Source organism: Mauremys reevesii, linkage group 1, assembly GCF_016161935.1.
Source record: "Mauremys reevesii isolate NIE-2019 linkage group 1, ASM1616193v1, whole genome shotgun sequence".
In the NCBI taxonomy this organism is placed as follows: domain Eukaryota; kingdom Metazoa; phylum Chordata; order Testudines; family Geoemydidae; genus Mauremys; species Mauremys reevesii.
Window position 1 is genome coordinate 337472635 of NC_052623.1, and position 26128 is coordinate 337498762.

At 41.2% G+C, this 26128-nt stretch overlaps 1 protein-coding gene across 17 annotated transcripts in view; it reads right to left on the reverse strand.

Annotated features, from left to right (window-relative positions):
* MAGI2 (membrane associated guanylate kinase, WW and PDZ domain containing 2) overlaps positions 1 to 26128 on the reverse strand; it is a 1074597-nt gene that overhangs the window by 550721 nt on the left and 497748 nt on the right. Inside the window, exon 1 of one of the 17 annotated variants that reach the window (XM_039518226.1) lies at positions 17612 to 17751. The exons of the other annotated variants lie outside the window; for them this stretch is intronic. The gene's annotated coding sequence lies outside the window, so the exon portion shown is untranslated. Of the gene's footprint in view, positions 1 to 17611; positions 17752 to 26128 lie in introns of those variants that run through there. 17 annotated transcript variants of the gene reach the window in all.

The window sequence follows — 26128 nt, forward strand, 5'->3', positions numbered from 1 at the left end:
AGCAGCAACGGCGTGCTCGGGGTGCTCGTGCATGGAGCAGGGGCGAGCTGGGGCGGGGGGGTGCCTCAGGGCAGAGGGTGGGGATCTGCCACAAGGGGGGCGCCTCAGGGCGGGGCGGGAGCTGCCCCCCCTTACTTGCTGCAGGTGGCCCTCCCCGCACTCCCCTGCCCAAGATCCCTCTGCCTAAATGCTGGTGGCGACCGGGGCGGCCGAAGATCCGGCCGCTGTGGTCACTGCCGAATAAAATGGCGCTCCCCAAATCCCAGTGCCCTAGGCGACCGCCTAGGTCACTTAAATGGTTGCATTGGCCCTGGCTCCAGTCCAAACCCGCACGTCTACCCCACAACTAAACAGTCCCTTGGCCCAAGCTCCGTAAGCCTGAGTCAGCTGGCATGGGCCAGCCATGGGTGTCTTACAGCAAGGGAGACATACTCATGCTGGCCCTCAGCACATGGGTGAATTTCACTCTTGATTATCAGGGAGCTTGGGGACTGCCTTTCTTGTGACACACAACAACTGCTTTTAATTTCTGAAGTCATGCAAGACTAAAATAATTAATATACTAGGCAGCACAGCAAAAGCCACTAAATCTAATTAATTGTCATAAAATCCAAATTCAGGATCTCAGAATATATAGCAGCACACTTTGTACACAAGTCCAGTTTTATTGATGCACCCGCACCTCTGATATACCTGGACACTAATAGTTTGAAGCAGCATTGGAATAATGAAAGTCTGATCACCAGTATTTTTAACGGCATAATAAATTATTGTGTTCTGTAGTACATGACTTGATTTGAGTGTCAAGGACAATGCCTGTTTGCATCACCAATTTAAACTTGCTTGACACAAACTCAGAGTGCATATGGGCAACCAACCTCTATTGTGAAATTGTGAAATTGGATTTACTGTTTAAATATAAATTAGAAATGATTCTCTCCTATATTGATTGACCTATCTAAAAAAAAGTACCCAGGGCTTAAATGCTTGGGTGTTATGATCTAAAAAATAACATTTAAAAATTAAAATAATTCAATGAAAAAATTAATTACAAGGTAGCTAGGTGGAAAAATACATTACAAGGTGGAAAAGTATAAAGCAGCAACTCTAACTGCTGGATGAGAGATTGAAGTGTCTATATTCAGGTCATTGATGGTGACATGCTTTGTAAGTTGGTGAATGGAGCCGGGGAACAAAGATCAATGAGAATCATTGGCAACAGGTCAGAAGGTAGCTGTCATTTTGCACGCTAGCTGTATGAATGGGATGAAAATTTCAGTAAATAAGAGAAAAGGAGGATATGTAAGGATTTTATAACATGGGAATTTTGAATGCTTCTAAATGCTAGGAATTTGTATAATACGTAATTGGAAAAATCACTTCCCTTTCGTATGTAATGAGGGCTGGAAGCTCACTTCTCCCCTCAGATACAAGTGTGCAAGAAAAGACTGGAAAATGAGGATTCTAGATTTTTATATATGAGCTTGTTCTTAATATATCCCTTATCCACCTATTCTCCATGAACTTATCTCATTCATTTTTAACCCAGTTATATTTTTGAATTTCACAACATCCCCTGGCAACAAGTTCTACAGGCTGACTGTGCAGAGTACATCCTTATGTTTATTTTTAAACCTGCTGCCTTTAATTTCATTGGGTGATCCCTGGCTCTTGTGTTACATGAAGAAGTATATAAACACTTAACTTTTTCCACATCATACATGATTTTATAGACTTCTTTCATATCCCCCCCTCAGCTGTCCTTTTTCTAAGATGAACAGTCCCACTCTTTTTAATCTCTTCTTGTATGGAAACTGTTCCATACCCGTAACCATTCTTTATGTCCTTCTCTATAACTTTTCCAAATCTAATATGTTTTTAAGATGGGGGTGACCAAAACTGCATGCAGTATTCAAGGTCTTGGTGTACCATGGATTTATAGAGCATTATAATGGTTTCTGTTTTACCTATCCCCTTCCTAATGTTCGCTGACATCCTGACAGCTTTTTTGACTGCCACTGCACACTGAGCATATGTTTTCAGAGAACTAGCCATGATGACTCCAAGATCTTTCTTGGATGGTAGTAGCTAATTTAGACCCTATCTTTTTTATGTATAGTTGTGATTATTTTTTCCAATATGCATTACCTTGCACGTATCAACATTGAATTTCATATGCCCTTTTCTTGCCCATTCACCTAGTTTTGTGAGATCTCTTTGTAGCTCTATATATTCTGCTTTGGACTTAACTTTCTTGAGTAATTTTGTGTCATCTGCAAACTTTGCGACTTCCCCCTTTTCCAGATCATTCATTAACATGTTGAACAGCACTACTCCAGTACAAATCCTTGGGGGACCTCTTTACCTCTTTCCATTGTGAAAACTAACCATTTATTCCTTCCCATTATTTCATACATTTTAGCCAGTTACTGATCCATGAGAGGCCCTTCCTTCTTATCCCATGACAGCTTACTTTTCTTAAGAACCTTTGGTATGGGACCTTGTCAAACGGCTTTCAGAAAGTCAAAGCACAGTATATCCACTGGATAATCCTTGTCCACATGCTTGTTGACACCCTAAAATAATTCTAATAGATTGGTGGGGCATTATTTCCCTTTACAAAGGCTATGTTGACCCTTCCCCAACATATCATGTTTCTCTATGTAACTGATAATTCTGTTCTTTATTGTAGTTTCAACAAAATCCCCTGTTACTGAAGTTAGGCTCACTGGCCTGTAATTGCCAGGATCATCTTTGGAGACTTTTTTGATTAAATACCACAGCTAATAGTTCTGCAATTCCATATCTGAGTTCCTTCAGAACTCTTGGATGACTACCATCTGTTTCTGGTGACTTATTACTGTTTAACAATTTGTTCCAAAACCTTCTCTATTAATACCTCAATCGGGGCAGTTTCTCAGATCTGTCACCTAAAAACACTGATCAGGTGTGATACTCTCCCTCACATCCTCTGCCATAAAGACCAGTGCAAATAATTAATTTAGCTTCTCTGCAATGGTCTTGTCTTTCTTCACTGCTCATTTAGCATCTCTATTGTCCAGTGTCCCCAGTGACTTTTTGGCAGGCTTCCTGCTTCTGATGAACTAAAAAAAAATGTTAGTTTTTGTGTCTTTTGGTATTTGCTCTTCACATTCTTTTTTGGCCTGCCTAATTATATTTTTGTACTTGACTTGTCAGAGTTTATGCTCCTTCTATTTTCCTCAGTAGGATTTGATTTTCAATTTTTAGAGTATGCCTTTTTGCCTCTAACCACCTATTTTGCTCTGCTGTTTAGCCATGGTGACATTTTTTTGGTCCTCTTACTTTTTTTATTTGGGGTTATTTACAGTTTGAGCCTCTATTATGATGTGCTTAAATAATTTCCACACAGCTTGCAGGCATTTCACCCTTCTGACTGTTCCTTTTAATTTCCTTTTAACCAGCTTCCTCATTTTTTATAGTTCCACATTTTAAAATTAAATGCTGTGGTGGGTTTCTTTGATGTCCCCACCACAAGGATATTACATTTAATTACATTATGGTTGCTATTACTGAGCAGGTCAGTTGTATTCACCTTCTGGACCAGATCCTGTGCACCACTTATGGCTAAATCAAGAATTGCCTCTCCCCTGGTCAATTCCAGGTCTACCTGCTACAAGAAGCAGTCATTAATGGTGTCTAGAAATTTTACCTCTGCATCCCTTCCTGAGGTGAAGTATATCCAGTCAATATGGGGATAGTTGAAATCCCCCATTATTATTGGGATTTTTTTGTTTGTTTTTGTAGCCTTTCTAATCTCCCTGAGCATTTCACACCATCATCAGCCTGGCCAGGAGGTTGGCAGTATATTTCTACTGCTATATTTTTATTCAGCATGGCGTTTCTATCCCTGGAGCTTTTATAGTACTGTTTGACTCATTAAAGATTTTTACTATATTCGACTCTGTACTTTCTTTCACATAGAGTGCTGCTCCCCCACCAGCATGACCTACTCTGTCATTCCTATACATTTTGTACCATGTTCCATCGATTTTCATTGCTCCTCCAAGTTTCTGTGTTACTTATGATATCAATATCCTCATTTAATACCAGGCACCCAAGTTTACCTCTCTTAGTATTTAGAGTTCTAGCACCTATATATAAGCATTTATAAAACTAGTCAATATTTAGTTGCCTGCCTTCATATGATGTAATTGAACTCCTTTTTTTTTTAATATTTCTCTTCAGTTCCTACCACTGTACTTTTATCAACTGCTGTATTAATTGAGATGGAATAAATGGACTAAAGGTGTTAACATAACCCAGTCACTAGCCAACATAAAACGGTGTTAAACAAAGTCTGTTACAGCGACCTTAGCCTGCTTAGCACGATGACAAATACACCATTAAAAATCTTTTAATTTTGCTTTATTCAAGATAAAGAAAAGAAGGAAAAACAGAGGATTTGAAATAAACCTCTACAAGATCCTTGTTCCTTTTCCCTTTAACTGCAGAAAGTTAATATGGTAATAACTGTCATGTCAGGTGGGGTTTGGGATGCAGCTGGAGCAGGAAGGAGAGGTGATGTCATCAGGGTCCCTCTCTCTCTCTCTCTCTCTCTCTCTGGCTCGTTCTGGTCAGGACACCTATCAGGATCAGGATGATGAAGGCCCTGGATCCCGGGAAACCTTGAGGGTGGCAGCCATGAAGGTGAAGCTTGCTCCAGTAGCCTCTCTCTGTTCTTTTCATCCATTCTTCTTTTTGTTTTATTTTCCCCACAAAATCTCTTTCTCATAATAACCCCAAAGGGCATGATGTGTGGAATAGTCAACACTCTCACAAAACCCTGTTTTGTCTACTTATTAGACTTAATATCTGATATACCAATGTTGGCTCATTAACTTCAGGCTCCACATCTCCTGTTTTTAATAAGCCTAATTTCAACACAGTCCTTGAATCATATCAGTAGGCCTTTTTTGTTAAGACTAATTCAATTTTTCTGTCTTCCTTTTGCACCTGTTCCCATCAACATTTGTTTTTATAGGTTATGAGGACATTTTATGAACTTTTACATTCTTTTAACAGTTAAACTCACAATCCGAGTAAATTTGTAGGCCCAATTGCCACAACATATCTTCTATCTTCTCCTCTATGCTAGTAACCACTTTGATAAATCATCCCCTAAAGGATATCTCTGCCCGAACTGTGTACTCCTCTCCACCTGTTTGTTTTCCCCCAAACTTGCACCGTTTTGCATGCTACTGCCTCAATAACAGCAAAAATAGTGGCACCAATGGAGACCCAAGGAGCTGTGGACGTTTTAAATATATATTTTCATATTTTTGGAAATTATCCTCAGCATAAAATCTCAACCAAGTAAAACAAGAGGGTGAGTTTTCTTAAAAAACTATATTCGCTACAGATAGGAGCATTACAGTGTAATAGAAGATTTAAAACATAGTAACTTTACTCTAGCTTAGTTTACAATTATTCAAAAGGAAAGTGATTTTTCACTGAAATGACTAATTCTAATCACATAGATCAAAGTAAGGCCATTTCCATGTCATTAAATGTTCACAATACCAGTAATGTAGAACAAATTCATCCCCCACTTGGAACTAAGGGCTCTAATGTCTGCTCTTTAACTGGTATACTTCCATTGACTTTAATGGAGTTACAGCAGAATTACACCAAAGCAACTGAGATCAGAATGTAGCTCTTAATAAGGCTTTAATGTGTTTTCAAAAATGAAGACACTTTGTGTTTGAGAACTCAATCTTAGGGTTCTATTCAAACAGGGTTAGCTTATTCTGTGAAGCTGATTTCTATAGAATTGGAACAACAGTGCTGGAAGGTAACTTTTCTGTCTAAAGGAACACAGCTAGATAGTACCCCTACATGGTAATACCATCATGGGGTAGCCTTCATAATGGGTTCCCCTCAGAGGCAGCTCTAGCTATAGGCAAACTAGGCAGCTGCAGGTATTGGCACAAAACCGAATACCTTAGCCCCATCCCTTGCCTGAGGCCCCACCCCTTGCCTGAGGCCCCGCCCCCACTCACTGCATTCCCCCTCCCTCATTGGCTTGCTCTCCCCCCCCCTCACTCAGTTTCACTGGGCTGGGGCTCGAGGTGGGGTGCATGAGAAGGTGAGGGCTCTAAATGAGGGTGTGGGCTCCAGGAGGGGGTCAGAAATGAGGAGTTCAGAGTGTGGGAGGGGGCTCCAGGCTAGGGTAGGGAGTTGGGGATGGTAGGGTGCTCCGCATGGGGCAGGGAGTTGTGGGGCAGGAGGGGGTGAGGGCTCCGGCTGTGGGTGCGGGCTCTGGGGATGAGGGATTTGGAGTGCAGGAGGGAGCTCCAGGTTGGGGGGTGGGGCTGAGGGATTCAGAATTTGGGAGGGGGCTGTGGTTTGAGGCAGAGGGTTCGGTGTGGGAGGGGGTGAGAGCTCTGGGCTGAAAGCGTTGGCTCTGGGGTGGGGCCAGGGATGAGGAGTTTGGGGTGCAGGAGGGGGCTCCAGGCTGGGGGATGGGGCTGAGGGATTCGGAGTGCGGGAGGGGGCTGTGGGTTGAGGCAGAGGTTTGGGGTGCAGGAGGGGATGGGATGGGGCCATGGATGAGAAGTTTGGGGTGCATGTGGGGGCTCCGTGTTTGGTGAGAGCTTAGTACCGGGGCAGGGGGTTGGGGCGCAGGCTTACCTTGGCGGCTCCCAGTCAGCAGTGCTGCTGAGCCAAGGCAGGCTGCCTGTCTGTCCTGGGGCACCGTGCTGTGTCCTGGAAGCAGCTAGCAGGTCTGGGTTCTAGGCAGGGGTGCAGGGGGGAAAGGAGGCTCTGCGGCCCGTGCTGTTCTCACCTACAGACTCTGCCCCCCAGCTCCCATTGGCCGGTTCCCAGGCAATGGGAATGCGGAGCCGGTGTTTGGGGTGGGGGCAGCGCGCGGAGTCCTGTGGCTCCCCCACCTAGGACCCGGACCTGCTAGTCGCTTCCGGGGTGCAGCGTGGTGCCCCAGGACAGGTTAGGGACTGGCCTGCCTGGGCTCCGCTGCACTGCCGACTGGATTTTTAATAGCCTGGTCGGAGGTGCTGACCAAAGCTGCCAGGGTCCCTTTTCGACCAGGCATTCCAGCTGAAAACCAGACACCTGGTCACCTTGATGGTGGCAGATTTCTGGGCAGCTACCTATGCGGCAGATTTGGCCTGGCTACACCTTTGTCATGATGGAGAGGCAACCAAGCCAAATTTGAGCGTTTGTGTGACCCTGCATGCCAGGCTGCAATGGCACTCAAATTTGGCTGGCTGCCCCTCCATCATGTCAGAGGTGCAGCTGGCCCAAATCTGCCATCCTAGTCCTATGAGGAGGTGGGGCAGCACTCTGAACTTTTGCCTAGAATATCTTGAGCAGCCTCTGGCTCCCCTCACATAGTTTCCTCTGCATTCCACCATAGGAGAGAGAAAACAGAAAGAAGGAGGGAAGGGTGGGAGGCTTGTTCTGTTGTGGAAGAAAGTGAGGGTCTGGTCCACAAACCCTACTTCTACTGATAGCCCAAGTTAGGTGGAAATTTCAGAGATCTGCAGGAGGCCCTGTGCCTGAGAAACAGCTCTGGTTCTGCTGTCTCAGTCTGACAAAATATTCTGTAGGAGATGCATATCCAGGATCTTTCCTGACAGTGGCTGTCCCAGAGAGGCATCCCCACAACAGTGGTGGTGATGATGGTAGGTGTATGCATGGGGGAATGGAGCAGTGCAAATGTAATACTACATCTGTACTCTTCACTGGGTGCAAGGGGATTGAACCATTTGCAAACCACTGGATACCACTTTTGAACAACCCTCTTTCAGTTCAGATCCCCAGAGAGTGCAGAGAGCTCTGCATGGGGTGCAGGAGAAGGGTTGATGCTGCCAAGGATGCAGCTGACCCCACCTCTTTTCTGCTTGGGGAGGAGAAATCTACTCACAGCTGAGACATTACACATGTAGATCAAATGGAATGTTCTGGCCCAAGGTTATTTTTTTCCCTTTGGACTGTTTTTTGACAGTATGCAGGGCATCCCTCCCTCTCCTGTGCACCTATCACCATAATATCTCTGTTCGTGTTGTGGGAGTGTAGTAGTTGGGATAATCAGTAACCAGAAATTGGCCTGGGGGATAGAGAGAGATTATTACAAATCCCCAGAAGAAGGAGGAGCAAAACTAAGGTGCTTCATGTCTTCACATGATGATGAACTGTTGTTAAACCAGATATGGGTGGTTTTTTTAAAAAATTTCCTCTGGACAAGTAAAGGCTGCAGCTGAGGAATCCCTTGTCTGTTTTCCCTTGGTATAATTTCTCCTTCTCACTTTCCACTTTATTTTGTTGTAGTCTCCCTTTCTGCCTATTCTCTCTCTCTTATTCCTTACTCCATTCTCTCTCACCCTTAATGGTTCCTGCTGTATGCGTTCTCTCTCTCTCTCTCACTCTCTCTCTCTCTCTCTCTCTCACACACACACACACACACACAAAATCAACAGGAACCTGTTCTGTACTCTCTGCAGACAGCAGCCTCTGCTGCCCTCTCTGATACAGTAGCAGCAGCTCACAACACTTCCTCATGATATAAGGCACAATTCTGCTTTCATTTGACTGCAATGAGAGCAGGGCTAGGCACACTGATAGCTATGCTCAGATGGGTGTAGGGTCTCTACGGAAAAACAGGGGCTGCACCTCACTGAAAATTAATGTATGTTCAAAGACTAAAATTGGTCATTTGACCTGGCCCCCCATTCACTTTCCTGGGGAGGTGGTAAGGGGGAATAAGGCTGAGCAAAAAAACCCCCAGAATGACCAAAAAACAAAACCCCTGAACTGACTGGCTGAAATGTATTACTATCAACAACATTTATTTGCAATAAGCAACAAGCTGTGTATGACAAAATAAGATGAGAATGTTACTAACAGATGGGCTGTGGGTCTGTAAATGCATTACAAGGTTGCAGGAGTTACAGCTGATGAGGCATTTTTTTAAGAACCTTATAACTTTGTAAAATAATTACCCAAAGGTGCTTTTTGTTCCTTTTTGGTCTAATAATACTTTCTTAATACCATCCAGGACTTGAGTTATCTGGGCATAATGCACAGACAAGGTGTTTTTTTCACAAATGAAGCAAATTTTCAGATTTCTATGGTCCAATAATCAAAACTTGAAGCTTTTCACTTTTAAAACTTGAAAAAAGCATTAAGTATCCCCAAGTGATGACAGGAGCCTTTGACATATTTGAAGAAATCTGGCCCATGAACAATGGAGCTGCAAGGCAACGTGGGTGTACGTGACATTGTTACTCATACAGTCAGGGAAATCAGTGTACTAACGTGAAGAGTTCTAGTTATACACACATTGACGGGCATGTATATCTGTAGTTCCACACATTGAAATTAGCATTGACGTATCTATGTCAATGTGTGATCATTTCTATCTCACACTGTGCTTTGAAATAAACATGTGATCACACTTTTTAAAAATATATATATTCAATGAAAAACCTGTTATGGCAAGATAGTGCATTTAAAGTCTCCATCATAAAGCAGAGACTAATGAAAATATATGGTTCCCAAAGCAACTATAGCCATATAGATGAATAGAAGTTAATATGGAATAATTCACACAATACTTTATGTGGAAGGAGAATAGGACAATGCCTTCTATTTGTACAAGCTTGAACTTGCTAACTTTGGTGCATTTAAATTCTTATCCGTAACACTGCATCAACAGAATTCTGCACTGAACTCCTCCTAAAAAGGGACAAAATAAAGATGGCAAGGCGTGTCCACTACTACTTAAGAACCAAGTTCTGGCCAGCCCATGTAGGCATGTAAGTGAGTTTTATGCACACGTGGACTTTCCCCATGCACAAGGGGAGAGGTAGAAGAGCTGGCCACAGCCACAGTCCTCCACTCTCTGCCTGAAGGAGATATATGTTGCATTCCCCTGGAGGCGTGTAACTATGGGCATGCTCTCCCTGCTCTCCCAGCAGCTCTAGGAGGCATTCTATCTTTGTGAGGCCCAGTGCTTCCAGTGAGCTGATGTGTCCTACTTAAGGTTATGGCAAAGAGCTGTTATAGACTGAGCACTGCGGTAGCAAATATTTGATGAACTACTCTATATGGTGAAGATATTGGATTATTTCAAAGGAGCTAGAGTTGTGTGTGTCTGTCTCTCCACTATTGTCCTTTCTATTTATTAACATAAGTGCACTGTACAGGAAAATTAATCTGAATACAGCAAAGTACCTTGTTTATAGTATGAACAACTGACATATCTGAGTGCCTCTAAATTTCTTCAGGTGCAAAGAAGTCCAACAGTCCTAATTTTATTTCTCTAATTGGAATATGAGGAGTCCTACGGGAAGCAGTGAGCCTAGTGGTTAGAGCATAGGGCTGGGAGTTAGGAGACCTGGCTTCTATATCCTCCTCTGCCACTGAATTGCTGTGTGTGACCTTGGGCCCTTTTTGTGCCTTAGTTTCCTAATTTGTAAAATACTTTACCCACCATTGTAAAACACTTTGACAGCTTCTGAAGAAAGAAGCAACATGAGTGAAAAATATTATCTGTGGAGGTAGACTGATGGTACTGGGAATTGGAGACTTCTGTGTATCAGCAACAGAATACTTTGATTTAGTCCCTTCCACAATAGTCACAGAACATTTTATAGTAAGTAAATTAAAATTATCAACATTTCATTGGGAACATCTGGAAGCAGCAGCAAACATACTTCCTGAGACATTTAAAACCATAATAGGCAGTAACTTTCCCAGTCGGAGAGTATAATTACAGAATGTCCTAGCTCCCAATGTCTCAAGGTTATAACTGTACCTGCTGAATCTGCAGAACAGAATAGTAGAGCAGGACACTTCCTACCAGCCTGCCCCAACCTGTTTTAGAGAGCCCAACACTCAGGGTGGCAGAATGGTTGATTCTCCATGCCCACTACTCTTTAACATGTCTGACAACAAGGGTGCCAATTTTTAAGGGTTTAAAACTCTAACAGCCCAGCAAAAGAATCAGCTCAGAAAGCTCAGTGTCAGTGTCAAAACAGATCCAATTTCTATTTTCTGTAGGGCAGAATAAGGACTGAGCTGTAAAAACAGACGGTTGGAAAACACAGCTATCCTTAAAGGTTTACAGGGTTAGTTTAGGACATGGTATGGAAGCAAGCAAGGCAAAGGTATAATCCCTGACATTTGGTTACTTCTCACTCCACAACTCTTCTCCTCCAAAGATAGCTCCACTGTGTCTTCCAGATAAGATGCAGCAATGTAAGAGAAGCTAACAGAGACAGTCTGGAAGTACGTACAATGCCTGTGAGAATATACACAGAGAGACCCTTAGTGGCCTGGGTCTGAATCATGGTGGACACTTGTTCATTAGGAAACTTATCAAGATCATGAGCTCACTAGGGCCATAAAACGATGTGGACTTTTTGATCACTCTGGATCTCAATTAGTAACTTATTTAATCTATCCAGGTATTTCCAACACATGTACCACCATTGTATTTGGTTCCAACCAGATTAAGTAAAGCCACAATCCACCTGAAGGATTGTATTATCTACTTCTCCCTCTACTATGTGGTTACAGCAATTAAGATATATAACATCTTGGACTATTTTCGAATGCTTATCTTTGGGGGATGGATGCTTTATGGCTCCTATTGTTGGAAAGCTGCTCTTACATTTTGCTCTGAAAATCCACAGAGAGGCACATTTCTGACAATAGGGAATTTCATATTGCGAGCCTTATACTGAAGAGGCTCTGCTTCCTTCACGTTTCATTCTAAGTACTGTCAGCTCCAAGGTTCCTGGTGATCATAGATGTCACCCTGGTTCACAGAAGCAGTTCCTTTGACAACCTTGGCCTACCTCATGAAGGGTTCTGAAGACTTAGGCCAGACACCTGGGGTTTGGTATTGCAGAGCCAATGTAGTGTTCAAAGCACTGGAGCAATGCTCTCTCATATTCCAGGGTTACTTAACAGATGGCCTGCTTCACAATAAAAAGAGAAGTTAAAAGCTCCATATCTCATCAATGTGTTCCAAGCAATTCAGACCTCCCAAAGTCCTAATATTTATTAACTAATTTCAAGCAGCCTTTGTTTCCTATTACCTAGTACATGCATTTATTCCTTAAATCATCTATTTTTGAGCATTCTAGCTGCAATAATTTTTCACACTGTACATCAACAACCATTTATTTATTTGAGAAGAAATCATAGGTTGACTGGGAAAGAGTGCTTTTATTAGGCTGTGCTCTCTACCATAATGCTTCTCATGACCATGCCTACTTATATTCCACCACCTCTAGGTTACATATAATTCTGTCAGTGATGTTTATTAGGCTGTGCTCTCTACCATAATGCTTCTCATGACCATGCCTACTTATATTCCACCACCTCTAGGTTACATATAATTCTGTCAGTGATGTTGGCTGCAAAGATTTAACTCCTAATTCTTGTAGACTGAAGAATTGTTCATGGGTATGTTTTTTATTTACCTTGTAATAAGGAAAGTTTAAAGCTAAATATGGCTAAAAACAAAAGCTCTCAATCCCACTCCCTTATGCCCTGGGTCAGGAAAGGTACAAAGAGAAGCTTCTCCATTCTCTCCATAAGCTTAGCTCTGCTTTCCAGCCTAAAGTTCAGTCCTGTTCCTGCTGTAGCCAGTGAGAGTTTTGCTCTAAACCCTAACAATCCTACTTTTTCTATAGTGCAGCTCATCCGACGCTGTCCATTCAGGGTGCAATTCTGAATGGTCATAGTGGGCCTGGATAGAGTCATTTAGCCTTCCTTCTGCCTCCAGCAGTTTTAAAACTTAAAACACTGGCTAAGGATCTGAGGAGTGCCACACTAGGGATCAGGGAGGTAGGGTAAGCTAAGAGTCTCTTCTGAAGTACATCTTGCTCCACACCAGCCCTGAAAGCGTCCTGACCTCCCAGACATGCTCTCCACACAACCCACGTAGCTAGTGTCAGCTTTGACTCCATCAGGACAAGAACAGGAGGGGGAAGTAGATCTCACCGTAGGAGAAGCATGAAGGTATGCAGTGAGGGAAATTCATTGACGGCTGATCAGAGCAAACAGAGAGGATTATGGAGGGGCAGGCTTCTGGGAGTCAGGAGAAGGATGCATGAGAGGTTGGGTTAGGCTGGAGATGAGAAACTGAGGCCAGCTGAAAAAAACCTGACATACTTTTTTGATCAAAACAGTTTTCGTTATACAAACTGTGGCTCTCTTTGATGTGTTGAACTCAGTTCAGCAGAGCTAACCAGCCTGATTTTAAGCTACCATTGGTGGTGGTGGTCTACTTTTCACTGAATAATGGGAGATCACTAATACTTGAGTATGCCCTGTAAATGCATGACCCAGCTATAGGAAATAACTTACTTTATATCATATGGTACAGTACATTAAGAAAAAGAAACTTTTAAAAAGCATAAAGTCCACAATGGTTAACAGAGAGAGATCTGTCTTCTAACTTTCATCTGTTATATTCAGCATCCTTTAAAGCTAACGGGGACGAAGGCACACGGGGCTGGAATGTACTTTATGCGAGAGAGCAAAGGCTCAGGAATTGTTGAGATGCTCTTGTAAAATTTACAGATTTCTGAAAATTCTGCTGATCACATCTGCCTCTTTATTGTAGGGGCCAAACTATGATCCATTACATTGGTGTAATTTATTCAAAAAAATGTACACTTGCGTAACTGATGGCAGTATTTGGCCCCTTACGTTTGTTTCAACTCATCTTGCAATCAAGGAATGGATTTTTGCAAGGGCATTTGCTCTGAAGATACCAGACAAAATGGAAATTGGTGGCCTGTTTGTTGAGTCTACCAAGCAAAACACAAACAACTGCTACTTTGACAGTTTCAATTAAATATAAAATCTTTTAGCCTTTGACAGTATGGAGTTGTCTCTCCTCTCACATTATTGTAACTTCATTGACTTCAGTGGAGTCACTCGTGATTTACACCTGTGTAAATGAGAGGAGAATCAGGGCCAGTGTTTAACCAAACACTGTGCTAACATAGCTTGTAGAGAGTGACCATCAGAAATTAAATCTCTGTAGCACCACCATCTTATTTCTACGCTACGTCCCCAAAACCATGCATTACAAGAAAAGTTCCTGTCCATTTTTCATTTAATACAGGAAAAATGTGTCAAAATTCTTGTACTATTTCTGAGATCAGATTTTGATTGTGAATTCCTGCTACAAACAATAGTTCATTAGACCCACATCAGCAATAACCAGAGTTATAATTTGGACTTGTCTATTTCATTTGGACTCTGTTCATTCCCTTTTCCACCGGAACCTCTTCTTTGCCTTTGCTGAATCTTTCAGTGCAGATTCTCTAAATGGGTAGTTTTGAAAGCTAATCTGTTTCTACTCAGCATTTGCCTTTCACTGTTCAGGGTTATGAACATACATCTGGAAATCAATTGGATTGGTCAAGCTTCCAAAACTGCAGCTGAGCTGTCCTGCTTTACAAATATGGACAGCCTAAACTAGACATCTGGATTCTCTGTATCCCTCAAACCATTTTAATTCATTTTATTTGGTCTATTTCATATTGATATTGCTGTTTCTCTGATGAGTTTGGAGAAGACTTTTCAGATGTATTGTCTGTTTTCTTTTTACATTTCTACAGTGTAATTGTGTCACTTTCCATGAAGCAGGCCATTTACTATGGTCAAATCATCTATGTTTATAAAAGCAATAATCAGTTCTGCAGCAGTGTTAAAATTCCATTTCCACCATTCTCCTGAAAAAGCAGAATTAAACAGCATCTCGAGGCTTTTAGTTCAATGAAAATTAATCTAAATAGATTGGCAAGTAACAATTGAGGATTTTTATAGCCATTTGACGCAACATGGTTTCTAAACACCACCTGAAAGGTAATGCCTCTTATACCAAGTAAATGGAACAAAATTTGTATTTCTAGGATGGAGGCTTTTAAAATTATTGCTTTCTTACTGTCAATCATATTTGTAATAATGTAGAAACTATTACTTTAAAATGTGGATAAAGTGCCAGTGTTTTGTATTTTCTGTGATTTTTTTCAGAAGCAGCATTATCAGACATTCATAAAGACAACATTAGCTGTGTTTGCTAGAGACTATCCATATTACCCATCATTTCTCCCAGCTACCCTCTCTACCCCACAGTTGCCCTACTTTTGTGCTGGTAGCTAATGTTAAAACACCTTATCACTGGGCAAACATTTAAAGAAGCAGCTTCTTCACGAGCCAACTCCAATGCCACTCGATGAATCAGATGGCATAGGTTGTTACAGAGAAACAGCCAGCTCTATCACCGTCCTTTCTTCATCTTACACTGTGCTTCTCCAAAATGCCTTGTAGTGACAGACTCAAGGAACTCAATCTATTTAGCTTAAAAAAGAGAAGGCGAAGGGGTGACTTGATTACAGTCTATAAGTACCTACATGGGGAACAAATATTTAATAATGGGCTCTTCAATCTAGCAGAGAAAGGTATAACATGATCCAATGGCTGGAAGTTGAAGCTAGACAAGTTCAGACTGGAACTAAAGGTGTAAATTTTTACCAGTGAGAGTAATTAGCCACTGGAACAATTTCTCAATGGTTGTGGTGAATTCTATATCTCTGACCATTTTTCAAATTAAGATTGGACGTTCTCCTAAAAGCTCTGCTCTAGGAATTATTTTGGGGAAGTTCTATGGCCTGTGCTATACAGGAGATTCGACTACATGATCACAATGGTCCCTTCTGGCCTTAGAATCGATGGAAGATCACTCTGTCCTGCTCCCAGTGCTTTTATAAACTGAAGCTTGAATAGAGATACATCAAGTGCTGCTGCTGTGGCATACTCAATAACTAGTTGATACAGGAATTTCTTCAATAATTACTCTGATAGTACAATAAAAGTGGCACATTTCTTCTCTCCCCACCCCCATTGTCTAGTAGTATCTCAATATGAGCTTTTCCCTTGAATAAGCACACACTTCTTTCAACAAAAGTAGTTTTATCCTTTCAGAAATGGATTATCTTCCAAGGATTTGAGGTTATACTTGTCAATTTACACTAACTACTGGCTCGCATTTTCCTCCTTTGTAATGGGGTACTCTGACCCACATGCATTTCAGCCCACTTATCTAACTTCATTTAAACTGACAAAAGGATCACTATTAACTGTATTTATGCAACCCATTTGTGAAAAACATTTTTTGTCTAGGAAGTAGTACTGACATGGGTTCTGACTCCAGGTAAGACAATCACTAGCAACTACTACTCCTGCCCTTTGAGTCAAGATTTAAAAGCAAGCAAACTGAAATGAACCAGTCAGACGCTGTCAGCAAGAATGGTGATTAGGACAAACAACAATAGAAGAAAAAATGCACGGCTACTCAGAGACCATCTTCTCAGGACTAGAGACAAGATATAAAGCCATTTTTCACTAGGTTCATGAGGAAAATGTCAGCATACAGCTGCTAGTGCACTGTCAGATTGCATCTTAATTTGGCCAAAGGGGACCCAGCCAGTCACCCTCACAGACACATTTTAAAGGGCCCATTACAAATCTGATTTATTGGTTGCTAAGAATCTCCCTGCTATGGTCTGGACATTTCGCATGACAGGGAGCTGAATTCTGGCTAGAGCTAAATATACGCTTCTATGTGTGATTTAAATCATATGAATTCAATGTTTCTTAAAACATCAGTCAAGGTCCCTCCCCCTTCCTTAATACCTTAAGGTAGTTTTCTTAGGAATGAATCAGAATAAACCTGTGCAAAAATGGGTAATTTGTATACAAGTCTCTTCATACCATTAAAAAGCAGGCAATGTTTTTTGTTCTAGAAGAGAGGGGGAAACATACTAAAGAACAAAAGAAAATGCATCTGCACAGCAAGAGAAATGAGAAATTCCTGGGACTTGCTTTAGAAATGTAGGCATCTTAATGCAACCATTTATACTAAGGTGAACATGAAAACTCAGAAATATTAATTCCTTTCCCTCCTTATCCCTCATTATTCTTTAGGAATTTCTCAGTAAAAACAATTTCCCCTGCTCTTAATGAAATGCAAAAGAGTGTATGAGTAAGATGCATTTGGCACTGCTGAAGAAAAACCATTCAAACTTACTCTATTTGAACTGCCTATTGTTAAAATTCAGACAATGTACACCAATAATTGCAACTCAACTTCTAATCATGCCGGCATCACAAGAAATTCAAAAAGTCAACAGCTCTTTTTATTTCTATACACACAAGAATGATAGCCTCCACATGCAGTCACCCTGGCAAAAACTGAATAGCATCAAAACAGTCATCTGACAATTTGTGAATAAACATGCATTTTGTTATATGTTATGGCTCTTTCCTACAGGAACTATTCCAAACAAAGACAACATCCAAAGCAACACACAGCAATTCTGTAAGCCAAGTAAGACAGCTCAAGTTTCCGTTCAACATCTGGTTAAATATGGTAGTGGCTTTAATTCTGATTTTGTTTTGTGGGATTTAAAAACCCACCTAAGCTTTTAAACTGACCACTTGTCAGGTCCCAGCTCACTGATACACTACTCTATGAATAGGTGGGGAGGGGGGCAGAAAAAGAGGCAGAGTCTTATCCCACCTTTCCATGATTCTCAGCCAGTCTGTCTTCTCATGATCTGCAAACCACCTGTATTGATCCAACCCATTCTGAGGGGAGAAAATAATCTTCCTGATAGAAACAGTTTCAGCTGTGATTTGATTTATCAGCACAGATGTCTAGAATTTTCTGTTTAAGCCAGACACAGCAACACAAAACTGCAGCTGAGCTCTTTTGTTTTCCCTCCTCTCAAAAGATGAAGCAAGCAGCACTCCCACTGTGTGCGTGTGTGTGTCTCTCTCCCCTCCACCCCCACCCCCACCAGCAGCCTAACTCCACTCTCCTTCAGTCAGGGTCATTTACATTCTCAGCAATGATTCCCTATTCTGTATCCATTCCTACCTAGTACTTCTGGATTTCATCGGTAAAAAGGGCATCTCTAGGTGGCAGTCAGGTGACCCTCCTGTTAAAAGCAGAAAGGATGCTGATGGAGTGTTTGACTCTATGGTGGATTTTTTTTTCCAAAATATCCATTTACATTACAAAGAAGGAAGAAAATATAGCTCTCAGGAGATCATCAGGCATTTTTCTGCTTTTGAATGCCCCTTTAGCAGTCAACACAAGCTAGTATGGTGTAAAGTAATGTAATTTAACTTTTCAGTGTTAATAATCTCGCATGGTTTGTATATCATGTAACTCCATAATACTTAAAAGTACAAGCTCAATCATAAATAAATATAATGGAACTGTATTTAATATCTAAACAGCAAGCATTCTATCATCCAACTCAAAAAAAAATCTGTAATGCTTGTTTGTCCTTGACTCAAATTATTCTGCAACAATTTCACATATTTTGACCCAAAGGGCTTTATAGTATAACCTTGATTTTCCAAACTCTGGCTTAACTGCTGTTTACGTCCCCCACAATGTCACTGAATGCAGGTCCTAGGAACTTAGAATCTCTGCAAGAGAGAAGTTCCTGATTATCTAAGTCCCAGATATTACCAAGATGTCAGAGGTTCCCCAGAACCTTGGTAAAATTACATACAAGATATTGTAAACAGATCTATAAATGACAAAGACTTTGTCAACTTCAAGTTAAAGGATCAAATTTTACTCCCAATGAAGTCAATGGGAGTGTTGCCATTGACTTCACTGGGGCCAAAATTTCATCCAAGGTTGCTACTATGTTTGAACGCCAAGGAATGTTAGAACATTTTAAAAGTATAGAAATAAAGAGTTAAGAAAAAGTAAATATTCAAATACACTCACCATTCATACAGTGCCTTAAATAAGTATACATGTGTATCATATTACACTGCATATTCCCAAAACATCCTAAGTCTGCTCTCATGTCCCAATACAGTATTAGCTTATAGATTAGAAACCCTCTTGCAGTCATCCACCATACAGAATACACACTGATAATATGACCTATGAATTTTCACATAAAAAAACACTTTTCCATCACCTGTGGCCCACAGACCATCCTTCCAGTTCTTCCATCCAGTATTACCCAAAGACATCACCTTTTTACTTCTTACTTTCCATATGTCAACAGTTATTGTAATATAAGTACCATTCCTAGATGATGGATGATGAGCAACTATGTTTTTAAATGCTGAGGTATTTTTAACTGTAAATTGCCTTGGTATAAAGTAGCATCCTCAATTTAAAATGTGTACTACTTACTTTATTTCATTAAAGAAACAGTGCTAATCCAGAGTTTAGGAGATCCATAGGGTAATCTTCTCCCCATGCCTTCTGCGATCAAGAATTTAGGAGCTCTGCAGTGACCCCATCCCCCTTCTGCCTTGCTCTAGCATTCAGACCTTAAGAGTCCGTATCTCCCAGATGCCTTTCTCTGCAAGGTGGAATTAGGAAGTCCATGGGATCATTTCTTCAAGTGTCTGAGAAAGCTCCTGGGGTGAAATCCTGGCTCAGCTAAGACTTCAATGGGGCAGGATTTTATCCATGAACTCTGCAAGGCTCTCAACTCCATCTAGAAACTACTGCCTCACAGAATTCAGGAGCTCCACAGGGTCTCTTGGTCCTCCTGTTGCTTCCTGCATTGCAGAACTTTGGATCTCTGCAACCTCCTGGGTTCCCAGATCAGCCTGCCATTCACTGGCCTAGAGGTCATATAGGGCACCCATTTCTCCTTCCCCAGCATAATGCCTACCTGGCCATGTGGACTATATAAAACATATATTGCTATAATATACAATATACAATAATATACAAAATTGCTTTGGATTTCTTAGAAACAAAACATCTAGGTCAGGGACTGGCAACCTTTGGCACGCGGCCTGTCAGGGAAATCCACTGGCAGGCTGGGACGGTTTGTTTACCTACAGCGTTCGCAGGTTCGGCCGATCGCAGCTCCCACTGGCCGTGGTTTGCCTTTCCAGGCCAATGGGGATTGCGGGAAGCGGTGTGGGCTGAGGGATGTGCTGGCCGCTCCCTGCAGCCCCCATTGGCCTGGAACAGCGAACCACGGCCAGTGGGAGCTGCAATCGCTGAACCTGTGGACGCTGTAGGTAAACTAACTGTCCCAGCTAACCAGTGGATTTCCCTGATGGGCCGCGTACCAAAGGTTGCCTATCCCTGATCTGGGTTGTCACACAAGATTACAGAAGTAAGGAAGTTTAACTTTCTGATAAATACAAGAGTGTGGGAGTCTTATCTTGCTGCCACTGGAGTCAACTGTAGGTTTGCCTCCCATTAAAAATAACATATATATAACATGCATTAAAAGAACCACAAAAATCATAGAAAATCTCTCTCATGGCATATAGGTATTATCTTTTGCAAAAATACTATGTAGTACTGCTGATCAAATTAAGAATCTGCATCCACTAATATTAGCTAACCAAGAAGTGCACACAATATTCCTTTATCATTAGAGCTGTAGATCTGTGATCCCTTAAGTGAAATATGATGACTTTCTGGCAAAAGCAGCACTTTTAAATTATACGGTATTAAAAGTTAGAGCTCCAACTTCAGCAATAATACATACATGTTACCAAATTACTGAGACACTCCACATTAAAAATGCTTGATGGGCACCTTTGTTATAGAAATTGTCTCGATATTTGCAATGCTAATTGAATAACAGTATTATTTTTATAAGCAATTAAAACATGAGCCATAGAATTCCTAGAAAGGTCTCTATTTTATTCACAATATACAGCAGCCTTATGACTGGATTTTTCTTAAGAAACAGTTATGGAACTTGGTTGCCTTTTTTTTTCAATTAAGTTTATATTCAAGTCAAAAAGGTATATATATACATGATTGAAACTGAAACTATGTCCAATGAGTGGGAAAGAGGGGCTCTCGTGTAAGTATGTTTATTAAGTCTGTGTGAATTCATGCACCAAACAGGCATGAACATTTTCCTTTTTCATTATACTTAAGATGAGTGCAATTTATAAGCCTATGGCCCAAATTGAGAAGTGATGTGTAAAGAGGTGTTAGAATGCTCTGTTACACTCAGACTTGTTTATACAAACTCTACTGAAGAGGGAGGGAATCTAAGGGCTTGTCTACACTACCGGGGTAAGTCAATCTAAATTATGCTACTCCAGCTACATGAATAACATAGCTAAAGTTGACATAGCTTAGGCTGACTTACTGTTGTGTCTACACCATGCTGCATCGACGGGAGACTCTCTCACGTCGATTTACCTAACTCCTCTCATTCTGGTGAAGTACTGGAGTTCACTAGACCCACTAATTCGACCCCTGCTGCATCAATCACAGCAGCATTGATCCCCAGTAAGTGTAGACATAAGTTAAAGTAGCTCTCACCTTACTTTAATTTACACTTCTTGCACCTTTCGTCAGGTTTGCTCCATGTAAGTTACAGTCATTTAAATTAATAACTTTAGGCCAAATTTTGGCCAGTTCTTTTTGTGGGTGCACACACCCTCTATTATGCATCCTTCACAAGATTCCCTAATGCTTGCAGGACTCAGAGACTGTTCTCCCAGAGGACACACATTGTCCAAAGGAAACAGGAAAGGGGTATGGCGGTAATCCTACTCCAGGGACATCCTAAACCACTTGTTATGCATGAGCTGTGACCTATTATAGGGACAGCATTCTGTAGGGACCTCTGTGCTGAGTGAATTAGTCAGCTGTCAGCTTTGTTGATCTAAGAACAGGAACTAGAAACAGAGCTGATTAGCAATTTTAGTACAAAGATATTTTAGAGCTGCTGGCACTCTCCTGTCGAATACAGGAGGCCACAGGAATCTCTGAAACCACTACACTAAGCATGAAGAGAAAAAAGAGAACCGATGGTGCTCCTTCTAGGAGCCAGGGGAAATTTAGGATTCCAGACTACTAAAATGACAGTATTGATTTTATGTGATAGCAATGATGTGGAGTGCAGATCAATATTTCAATGGAACACTATAACAGAAAACAGGGTGCTGATGGAGATGGAATTGGTGAGTCAGTATATGATATACTTACCTCTGAGCTAACAACAAGACCTAATTTGAGGTTACAGGGTGCTGTGCTACAGGAAGTTTTTCAGAAAATATAGAAATGAGGTCTGGGCCATTTTTGGTCATTGAACTATCCCATAGCTCTCTTCCAAGGCAAGAGTATTAAAATTAGTGTCCCGGCTAAAGTCCAGTGCCAGTAAGTATATTTTGCTGACCTAAACTGAAACCACAGGAAAATCTTATTTCTCTCTCTTTTATTTTGGTTTATATAAAAAACAGCATCCATTCATTGGTCTGTGCAATTTCACCCGCATATAAACATAAAAATATCAAATACTTCAGTCAAAAACACAGTGGAACAGTTGGATAAACAATTAACACCACAGTTTATAGCACCGCTATCCATTGTTACAGAGTTATCACATCCTACTTGTGAGATGGCTGTGTTTCAATGGAGGACAAAGTCATCCCTACATAGAGTTTGTATATAACTTTGTTCAGTTTGTAAAGATCTTTGTGATCTTTTGGGATGGAAACCTTTAAATAAATGTAAGGTTCATTTTTAGAAGTGCTCCTGCCAACTATCAGAGGGGTAGCTGTGTTAGTCTGGATCTGTAAAAGCAGCTGCATCCGACGAAGTGGGTATTTACCCACGAAAGCTCATGCTCCAAAACGTCTGTTAGTCTATAAGGTGCCACAGGACTCTTTGCTGCTCCTGCCAACTAATTCACTAAGTGGCATAGGCATCTGTTTCGGAGGGGAATGGATGTCTTGCTCTAAGTGCTAAGCGTATGAAGAGGTCCCAGTGGTTGCCACTGAAACAGATGGGCCAATAGAGAAAAACTGTTGCCCTGGATAACTACAGATTCACAAATATCTGGTTTATTCTTGGAGGGTGTTGGGATGGTTGCAGTTGTCTCTCTCTGTAAGGATGTACATATGTGTGCACACACGCGATGTCCAGGGGAAGATAATTTTGGCTCCCTGATGGTCTGTTCATTAAGTGTGCTATCTTCAATACAGCAAGTTTTTAAATTGGTTTTCAGTGCTTTGGGGGAAGATAGTCTATGGTATCATAACACTGAGGATCACACCCCTGTGCCTCTCCCCCGCCCAGAAATTCAATGAAGTTTAACTGAATTACAATGGAGGGATCCACAGGATGCCAATTGTTGGTGCACTGCCATTGTGGAACTCGGCTTTGAATGGCACTTGATTGACTCACACTCCACACTCCTCTTATTACAACACCACTTCCCCTTCTTTCCAGAGAACAGTAGTGTATAAAGAGCGATTGTACTCTTTATTAAACAACACCACAATTAGTCTAGCAAAATCACACAACTTATTATTGGTACTGTACTGCAGAAATTAAAGCTCCATCTTGCACAAGCTCACAGTAGGTGACCTACTTTTGAAAAACATTTTCAATGGATACACAGATTTTATTTGAAGCTAGTGTGGGAATGTCCTTCTCCATCTGCGAATCTACTCATGTGGTGGGTAGACTCTTTCCAGTGCCAGGAAAATAAGGGGTTTATGAATTATGCACAACTATAGTTAATGCAGAAAAGCACATTTGATTGTATTTTCACACGCTAGAATGACAGAAGATGGAATCGTTTAGAAATGATCTCCAGCTATCCATTTATGGTGTGTGAGTGAAAGAGTTCAAAATTATGATCCCCTCCCCAGAGATATCTGTACCACTTCAGGAACTGATCTCATCCTAGCATATTCAAGATGTCGGATGTTTGATCTGGCCAGATGCTGAGCACATACACTGAGGGCATTCAGAACCTTGCAAAATGAGACCCTTCAGTCTTTGTCTACTTAAGATGGTAAAAAAATGGTCATACCTTTTTTTAAATGAAAAGTAACTTTTTGACTAAATGGAAAATTTTGGAAAAAAGGCAAATTTTCATTAAAATGTTAATGTTTTTGACAAAATACAAATGTCAGAAAAAAAATTGACAAAAATGAATTTTCTTTGGTTTTGATTATGTTTTTCAGAGCAAAAAAAATAGTTGTTTCCTGACCGGCTCTATTGTCTTCCCTAGGACAAATGAGATCGGTTGTTCGTTATCATTGCAGCTTTACCCGTAGCAACAACATTAGAGGGTGAATATACATAGATAGGAGTCGGGTGTTTATAGTTCCATGTCATCTAACCCTGCTTAGAGAAGAACTAGATGACACAGTGGTAAAAATGCCTTAGTCCTGTCTACACTACCGACTTCACCACTTCTACCACTGGTGGAACTGCATGGTGGTGAATTACAGACCTTAAATTTGGGGGTGTAGAAGCAGCCTTAGATTGTAAACTCTTCAGGGCGGAGCATGTCTGTTTTTTCTCTCAGACTGATTTTTCCCAGGTTTACACAATTGTAACTCCAGTGGAATTACTTCTGATTTACACCATTTTACCTACGTTTGTACAACTACTACTAACATCTCTCTTTTAGGTTTGAGAAACAATCAACAAAGAGTTTAATTCAAGTATTTTAAAGAATGTGAAAATTCGGATTTATATTACACTAATCCAAACAGAAACAAAAGAGCAAATTGCAAAAACGATTAATTAATCTATGTTACAGTTTTACTTTACCATACTTTTTATTTTTAAAAAAATGGTGTTGATTTTCTTCAATGATGCTAACACAATTATAAGTGAATTATCAAATGGTACAAAATCCATTTAAGCAGAGTATTTTAATTGTATACTCTTTTTAGTGTAATTTGTTTAAAATTAATTCTGTTTATAATGGGATTCTACAGTACATCTGCAACAGAAAACAGAAGTCCTATATCATGTGCACAATGGTTAATGGAGAAAGTTAGTGCCCTAGCTACTGCAGTCTACTGAAGTCAATAGGAATTTGTCTGAGAAAGGGCTGAGTAAAAATGGAGGTACTGACTACCTTGAGGAGATCCTGAGATATCAGGCCTGGTATAAAGGCCTAGTATAAGGCCTAAAGCCTGAACTAAAGTCAGGCCTTGCTGATATAAAGCAAAGCTGGCAGAAGTCAGGCCCTCTTACAAAACATGCCAGCTTGCAGGTTCACTGTCCAGACTTGGCAAGGACATGGCTAGTATTGCAATCACTCCTAGGCACTAAGTATTCACGTAAACCCATTACAGAAGGGTAACATTAGAACACCTCAATACAAAGATATAGTGGAAACACACTATCCAAAAATGATACAGGGACTCATTGACCCCTCTTAAAGATAAGGTCAGGTTGACAGGGTAATGAATAGAGATGTTTTGATCAAACCAACATGTACAAGGTAAAGGGTGGAAGCTATTCACCTCAGAGGGGCAAGACATAACTTGTTTGTATCAATGTATAAAAGACAAGTCACAAAGGGGGTGTCTTTGTCCAGCTGAGAGGGGGGACAAAGTCCTGTTGTTCACTTAGCTAAATCCATTGCAACGAACATACCTGTGTTAGTGTATCTGTAACCATTGAGCCAGGGCACTAGGACTGTGCTTCATTGACAATAAACCTTCCTGAGCACCTTCGCTACTGAATAGAGTCTGTGGTTTTATTAGGCATTTCAATTGGAGCCTGCTATCTATCTGGCCAGAGCCAGTGCAGCATGCAGAGAGAACACACATATGCAGCCAACAACTGATGACACTGGTGACCCTGACCGCTGATCTAGTAAGTAGGCGAGCTGTCCTCTGTAGGAATCATGATCTAACATGGCAGAAAAGCTACAAGCCAGGGAAGCCCCTTATCTTCCTCCCTGCAAATTCCCACAGACTTTGATAAGGTACAGATGTCAGCTGGGGTGCCAGCAAAGGAGGTCCATTTGAATTTTAAAAAGATAATGGGGAAGAAACATGGAATGGAAGCTGTAAGGCTAGGGCAGAGACTGTAGCCTTGGAAAATAAGAGTAAGAAACACCCCCCACATGCCACAAAATTGGTGGAGCAACTAACAGGGGAAAAATGGTAAAAAGAAGCAAGAGAAGCAACAGAGATTTGGAACACTCCTGCTCCCCTAGCAGGGCAGCAAGCAATCCACAGACACATTACAGCAAGCACAGGAACAGAATAAAACATTGGAAACAGCTGTAAAGAATCTGCACAAAAG